Here is a 5,852-nt window from a genome sequence, read left to right as displayed (position 1 = left end):
GCGCGGCCGGCGCCGGGCTCGGCGGTGGGGGGGGGGGGGGGGGGGGGGGACCGGCCGACTGGAAGCCGCTGCACTGCCGGGTCACGTGGCCGGAGGGGGCCCCGCCCCCACGCACGTGACGGGCGGCGAATCGCGCGCCGGGCGGGGCCGAGGGGCGCGCGCCCTCCCTCTGAGGAAAGGAGGCACACACAGAGCCAGGACGGCCTCCTCCTTCTTCTCCTCCTGCTCCTTCTTCTCCTCCTCCCGCTTCCCGACCCCCCCCCCCCCGCTCCCCCCCAAAACGGAGATGGAGCCGGTTGGCCCGGACCCTCAGCTTTTCGTCCCGTCAGGGCGGCCAGCGCGCCCCTCCTGCCCGCCCTCGTGCGCGCCCCGCCTCCTCCACCCACACGCAGATGCAGGTAAAAGTCAGGCACCCCGCCTCCCCCCGCTCCGAGGAAGCATGACACTTGGGGCAGAGAGGCAACCACGCGTGTGGTAGTTTGAGAAGCGTTCACTGTGTGCCCGGCACTGGACGAAGCGCTGGGGTGGATGGAAGCAAAGCGGGTTGGACCCAATCCCGGGCCCGCTGAGGCTCACATTCCCAACCCCCCCCCTTTTAATAATAATAATAATGTTGGTATTTGTTAAGCGCTCACTATGTGTAGAGCACTCTTCTCAGCGCTGGGGGAGATATAGGATAATCAGGTTGTCCCACGTGCGGCTCACAGCCATAATCCCCATTTTACAGATGAGGCAAATGAGGCCCAGAGAAGTGAAGTGACTTGCCCACAGTCACACAGTTGACAAGTGGCAGAGTCGGGATTCGAACTCACGGCCTCTGACTCCCAAGCCCGGGCTCTTTCCACTGAGCCACGCTGAGGGAACTGAGGCACTAATGCCCGGCTGCCCCTCCAGACTGGAAGCTCGTCGTGGGCAAGGAAGGTGGCTACTAACTCATATTGCACTCTCCCAAGCCCTTAGTACAGTGCTCAGTTTACTGTAAGTGTCCAACAAATACCACTGATTAGGCTTATCCTAGATCGGACTGCTGGGACCCCTGTCTTTCCACCAGCCCTTGCTGTGTTCCATGGCATTAGTTCTAGGTAAAACAGGAATAACTTGGATAGAGAAGCAGCGTGGCTCGGTGGAGAGAGCCCGGGCTTGGGAGTCAGAGGTCCTGGGTTTTAATCCCAGCTCCTCCACTTGTCAGCTGTGTGACTTTGAGCAACTTACTTAACTGCTCTGTGCCTTGGTTCCCTCATCCATAAAATGGGGATGATGACTGGGAGCCCCACTTGAGACAACCTTATCACCTTGTATCCCCTCCAGTGCTTAGAACAGTGCTTTGCACATCGTAAGTGCTTAACAATTACCATCATGATTACTAATATGACTGTGTGGGCACACATATGCACATAAACGGTCCTTTGATTTCAAAGTCGATGCTACTGACTGACTTCTGTGAGGTCCCCTGTTTGTGAGCCAGGCCCAGCCTCAAGACCTTGAATTTCCTCACTGTCTTTTTTATTTTAAACCTTCCCTTGAAACGGTGCTAGGTCCAATTGCTGAACCAGTAAAATTAAATCTCCTGCAAATCATTCAAGTGGGGAAACCTCCCACAGAGATTGACAGCTGCTGCCTGCTGTCCACATTTCCTCTAATCTTGCCACTACCCTTCCTTCCTACCAAGGCCCTGTGGACTAGCCTAGGGCCACTAATGGGGCAGTAGGATGGGGAAACAGATGTAGAGGGGGTGGAAATGCCTGAAATGCTTCCAGTCAGGTGGACCTGATGACACCAAGATTCCTCGGCAAAGGGTGTGAGGGACTTAGAGGTATTTGACTTCTTGATGTTTGCTTTGCCCTCAGAGCTTAATCATTGCTAATACTACTAGCTAGAAGCTTAGCTGTGCTTCTATGGGGCAATCATGTTTTCTATTGAAAAATGATATCTCTAAAACTTAATTATATACAGATCCATTAGGTGTGTACATAACTCCTCAAACCCCCTTTACAATTCCTGTAAACAGATAAGGGAAGAGGGACAATACATAGGTTACCCCAGTGCCCCTAGATTAAGAAAAAGGTAAAGTACGAGGCCTCTCGTCCGAGTCTCAAGATGCTGATGATACTAGAGATGAGCAGGAGGCTAATATCAGAAATGTACAGGCTATAATTAAAAGTGAAACTCTTAAGATGCTTACCTCATAGGAAATTCACCTTAAAAGCTGTGTTGGCTTATTTATTCATTCATTCATTCAATCATATCTATTGAGTGCTTACTGTGTGCACTGTACTAAGCACTTGGAAAGTACAATTTGGTGACAAAGATAATCCCTGCCCAACAACGGGCTCACGGTCTAGAAGGGGCAGACAGACAACAAAACAAAACAAGTAGACAGGCATCCGTAGTTTAAGTAATATACTCTTGTCCCCAGATCCAGGAGCTCTCTGAAAACCATAGGAGAGTCAAAATCACCCATCACCTCCACAGTACTCACAGGTCTTCTCTGGTTTAGGGCCCGGAGACTGGAGTAGTATATCTCAGTGAAACCACAGATGAAATTTTAAGATGTCAGGATATAATTTCCTGAATTGGAATTTGGCCAGGTCATGAGGGGTAGTGCCACTGCTATTAAAATAGCTCTTTCCTTAGATCTAGAATTGGTGGTTCTCAGGGCATCATTTTGACAGTGATTGACAGCTTCATGAATAAAGTGAAATCACTATTGCACTAGTCATGATTCACAATAACTCTGAGCATATGCATATTTCTCTCCATTAATTAGAGAGAGAAAGTAAGAACCAAGTCTTATATCATCAAACAAAATGTTTGGTCTGCCCCCAGACATATCTTCCACCCAAGCACAGATTTGGCTTAGTTTGTAAAACCTGTCAATTTCCTATCCCAGGGTGGAATAGCTGCAGGCTATGGTTATGGTTTTAGTTTTACAACCGTTACTGAATTTGCGTAGCTTTAATGACTACCTTGGCTCAGCCCAGCTTAATAGTTAGGAAGTTATTGAGTGAGTAATGTGGGTGGTGAAAGTAGGAAGCAAAAATCAAATGCCCCAAGCTGAGATTGCCAGTTACGACAAGCCCAAAATAACTGAAAAGCAAGCAGTTCCATCCTACTGAAAAACAAATTCTATTACCAGGTTTCCAGTTCCAATGTCTCCCTGCTCCCCCGATCCATCAACTGCAGGGACTCAGCCTTGTGAAGGGACCCTGGAGCCTAGACTCTGGCAGCAACAGGGAAGCGCAGAGGGAAGCTTGCGCTCAAGCGTAATATTGGGTTGAATTCCTTGCTGTCTGTCGTTTTGTGGTTTGTTTTGCTGTAGCCAATAAAAAAGGGACACAGCTTGGCCTAGTGGAAAGGGCACAGACCTGGGAGTTAGAGAACCTGGGTTCCAGTGCTGGCTCCACCCCTTGCCTGCTGTGTGACTGTGGGCAAGTTATTTAACTTTTCTGTGCCTCAGTTTCCTCACCTGTAAAATGGGTTAAAATACCTGATCTTCCCTTCTAATAGACTGTGAGCCCCATGTAGGACAGATGTGTGTCCAATCTGCTTATATTGTGTCTTCCCCAGTGCTTAGTAAAGTGTTTGGCACAGAGGTGCTTAACAAATATTGTTATTGCTACTATTCTATTATCAGGAAGCATCAAAACAAATAGGCAAAATCTGCAAATGGGAAAACCCCAAATGATAATATGTACCTGTAAAGGAAAAGCAGTAAGAGTTATTATATAGAGAGTCTGTTAACAAGGGCAGGGTGGAAGAGCAAGTGGTTGTGGTCATATCAGTACCAACGAGGAGGGAAGGAGGCAGGCAGGCAGGCAGGTAGGCTGGCCCTGAAGGCCAGTTTAAGTTGCAAAGCAGGAGACAAAAGTCTGGGACTTCCTTGGTAGTTAGTATTCTTTAATTGCTGAGTGGAACAAATGCCATAGCTGTAAATACTGGCACCGCTAACACGGTTGCCAAACCACGGATCTGGTTGCAGAATCAAATCCACCTAGAAAGCTGGAGCAATGTGGGGTTTCTTCCAGGGAAGTAAGGGGGTAGAAAAGAGAGAGGGTTAGGGTGTCCTGAGAACAGCAGAAGTTTAAAGTGGGAAAGTTAGTACTGGACTAAACTCAGGTTTTTGCCATTGTCAAAGTATTTTACTTTCCCTTGCAAAATTATTGTACTTCTCTGTGATTTAATTTTCCTTGTCTGAAAATTGGGGCTTTTAAAATTCTTTAAAATCTTTCTGTGTCGGGTGTGATATACAAATGTAAGAAAATTGTAATTTAGCTCCCTAAAAAATGTAGTAGGCCTAGTCCTTTTAAAACCTAATTTACTAAATATATTCTTTTTGGGCAAGGGCCCAAAAGTACTGTTGTTCCTAGACTGGTTGAAAACAGTTTGGCCAACAGGTCGAGGCAAGGCTGACACCTGCTGGCAGGATAAAAGAATCGCCACTGCTTACATTTTTATTTACACTTCCATTACTTTGATTTCTTATAGTAATAGCGGCGACGTAGAGATCAAAATACAATGACTAGGTTGATGCTAAAGGAGCGAAGTGCGCAGACCATTTTGTAATGGGAAGTCAGCGAGGGAAGGTAGGAGGCAGCAAGCTGATTGGGTGCTTTAAAGCCGATGATAAGGAGTTCATCTGATGCAGAAGTGGATGGCCAACCGCTGGTGACTCCTGAGTGGAGAGACTTGGACCAAACAGTTTTTGAGAAATATGATCTAGGCTGCAAAGTGAAGTGTGGACTGGAGTGAGGCGAGTCAGGGAGGTTAACAGGGAGGCTGATGCAGAAGTCAAGGTGGACTTTGATAAGTGCCTGGACCTGTTTGGCTAGAGAGGAAAGGGATGAGGAAATGGATGCACACAGAAGTTAAGTGACTTGCTCAAGGTCTTACAGTGAGCGAGTGGCATAACCAGGATTAGGACCCAGATCACCTAACTCGCAGGCCTGCACTTTTTCCACTAGTCCACACTGCTTCTCATGTAAAAATTCCTTTCATTTGTGGACTACAATTTCTGTGTGATCTGGATTTATTGCCACTGTGGAGACTTTGGAGGCTTTTAACGTGTAGTGTTTTCAAATCTCCAAGTGTTCTGACTCTACTCATCTCATTTTCTTGTGATGGTCCTTGGGTTACCAGACACCTACATTGTGCAGTATTGTGCACTGTCCTGAGCTGTCTTAACAGAAAGATCTGTCAAAAGTGATATTTAGTGAGCACCTACCAAGAGCAATGCACTGTAGTAAGTGCTTGGGTCATTACAACAAAAGTGCAAGTCACATTCCCTGCCCACAAGGAGTTTATTCTCTAACCCTCTTAATAATAATAATAATGTTGGTTTTTGTTAAGCGCTTACTATGTGCCGAGCACTGTTCTAAGCGCTGGGGTAGACACAGGGGAATCAGGTTGTCCCACGTGGGGCTCACAGTCTTTATCCCCATTTTACAGATGAGGTAACTGAGGCACCGAGAAGTTAAGTGACTTGCCCAAAGTCACACAGCTGATAAGTGGCTGAGCCGGGATTCGAACCCATGACCTCTGACTCCAAAGCCCATGCTCTTTCCACTGAGCCACGTGCTCTTAGTTAGCCCCCTGGGAGTTCTGGAGCTTATGACTCTTCTTGGCCTTGGCTAGCCATCCCATAGTAGTACGGGGCCTTGGTTATTTTCTACTCAGCTAGTTAGGGAAGAGGAGGGATGGAGATTGTGCAAAACAAGATCTTGCAGCCACCTGAGGGTGATGTGGGTAGTTCTCTGTATGGCAACAAGAACACCAGAGCATTCGCTTTTTTTTTTTTTTTTTTTAGATGGTATGTGTTAAGCGCTTACTATGTGCCAGGCACTGTATTAAGTATT

General features: G+C 47.4%; 1 protein-coding gene across 8 annotated transcripts in view; it reads left to right on the top strand.

The window, feature by feature from the left end:
* Positions 1 to 5,852, top strand: part of ARL11 (ADP ribosylation factor like GTPase 11) — an 84,884-nt gene that overhangs the window by 29,211 nt on the left and 49,821 nt on the right. For 2 of the 8 annotated variants that reach the window (XR_003753890.2, XM_029048018.2), the window contains exon 1: positions 298 to 398. The exons of the other annotated variants lie outside the window; for them this stretch is intronic. The gene's annotated coding sequence lies outside the window, so the exon portion shown is untranslated. Of the gene's footprint in view, positions 1 to 297; positions 399 to 5,852 lie in introns of those variants that run through there. 8 annotated transcript variants of the gene reach the window in all.

Source organism: Ornithorhynchus anatinus, chromosome 20 (genome assembly GCF_004115215.2).
Source record: "Ornithorhynchus anatinus isolate Pmale09 chromosome 20, mOrnAna1.pri.v4, whole genome shotgun sequence".
NCBI lineage: Eukaryota > Metazoa > Chordata > Mammalia > Monotremata > Ornithorhynchidae > Ornithorhynchus > Ornithorhynchus anatinus.
Note: the sequence above shows the minus strand (reverse complement) of the source record. Positions and strands in the feature narration are given on the sequence as shown.